Genomic DNA, 1,791 nt, shown 5'->3' with positions numbered 1-1,791 from the left:
CTGTGGAATTTTTCAAAATCAGTTACTTATCTAGGATATTTTCTCAGGGCATGTTGTTTTAACTAGTAAATCCACCTTGCATCAGTCTGGTGTCATTTTGAGATCATGTAGATTAACCTGTATCTTGACTAAAAATAATATTTATTATTAAAATTTTTTCTGCTTTAGTTTGCTGGCATGATGAATGATATTGCATTCCTAATAACAAGCCATCCTTGCATTCCAGTTATAAATCTTTTATGGACTATGTTTATTTTTAAAATACTGGTAGATATCAATTCTTAATTACAATCTAATTTTATTTTGGATTGTGTACTAACATTAAAAAATGACCTTAAGGATTTGTTGTTGTTGTTGTTGTTGTTGTTATAAATATTATCTGCCTTTGACAGACATATAAATGTTCTGATTTCATAAAAGATGTTGCAAGCATTATATTCTTAGTTCTTTGCAACAACTTAAACAGAATTCAGATTAAAAACTTAAATAGAATTAGCAATACTGGTTGGTTTAAGTTTTAAAATGATTTGAACTTAATCCCTGGTGGGGGCTGGTGATGGCAGTTCTGGGGTCTCCAACATTTTCCCCAGTTGTGGTCCTAAATCCGTTGGAAGCAGAGGCTGTGAAACTTGAGGTTCTTGCTGGTGTGAAATGACTGAGTACAAACTGGTGGCAGTTGGAGCAGCTGGTGTTGGGAAAAGCACACTGACAACCCAGCTAATCCAGAACCACTTTGTAGATGAATGTGATTCCAACATAGAGGATTTTAACTGAAAACAGGTGGTTACAGATGGTAAAACCTGTGTTCTGGACATAATGGATGCAGCTAGTCAAGAAGAATACAGTGCCATGAGAGACCAATACATGAGGACAGGTGAAGGCTTCCTCTGTGTATGTGCCATCAATAATAGCAAATCATTTGCAGATATTAACCTCTACAGGGAACAGCTTAAGCAAGTAAAAAACTCAGATGAAACAAGTGTGATTTGCCAACAAGGACAGTCAACAAAAAACAAGCCCACAAATTGGCCAAGAGTTACAGGATTCCGTTCATTGAAACCTAAGCCAAGACCAGACAGGGTGTTGAATATGCCTTTTGCACACTGGTAAGATAAATATGCCAGTACCAAATGAAGAAACTCAACAGCAGTGATGATGGGACTCGAGTTTTTATGCGGTTCTTGTGTGTGGTATTGTAATGAATACTTTTAAAGTTGTAGCATCAGAAAAGAGCCACTGTCAAACTGCACTGACACCCTGGTCTTGACTTTCTTGCATAAGTATTCCTGTTGCTATCTTGAGTCTCACAGGAAGCTCCTACTACCTCCTCAGCTCTCAGTAGATCAGTACAATATTCTCTATTTGAGAAGCTCTCTAAATAACTACCTCCTCACTTGGTTGCCTGACCAGAGAAATGAATCTCTTGTTACTCCCCCCTATTTTTCCACCCTGGATTCTCCCCCAACACACATAAACAAACCTCCGCCATCCCAGGTTTTTCATCTGAAAAGTAATTCATGCTCTGAAACAGAGAACCAAACTGTAGACATGAAATGCTGTAAGAAACTATGTCTTGAGGTCTAACGTAGCAACTGCTGGTTGTTTTGTTTTTCATTTTATTGTTGAACATGGCACTGTGTTGGTTTTTGGAGAAATGTCATAAATTACTGTTTTGCTGAGAATATAGTTAAGTTGCCATTTGGTTTGTTTTTAATGTTATTGGCTATACTCTATATACCTGGCATCTGCTCTGCATTCATAAATACTACTACTACTGATAATAATAATTAA

At 36.9% G+C, this 1,791-nt stretch overlaps 1 pseudogene; it reads left to right on the top strand.

The window, feature by feature from the left end:
* Positions 1 to 651: 651 nt before the first annotated feature.
* Positions 652 to 1,199, top strand: LOC122227923 (annotated as a pseudogene).
* The last annotated feature ends 592 nt before the right edge of the window (positions 1,200 to 1,791 follow it).

The sequence above is a fragment of the Panthera leo genome, chromosome C1, assembly GCF_018350215.1.
Source record: "Panthera leo isolate Ple1 chromosome C1, P.leo_Ple1_pat1.1, whole genome shotgun sequence".
In the NCBI taxonomy this organism is placed as follows: Eukaryota; Metazoa; Chordata; class Mammalia; order Carnivora; family Felidae; genus Panthera; species Panthera leo.
This window is presented reverse-complemented; position numbering and strand designations above follow the sequence as displayed.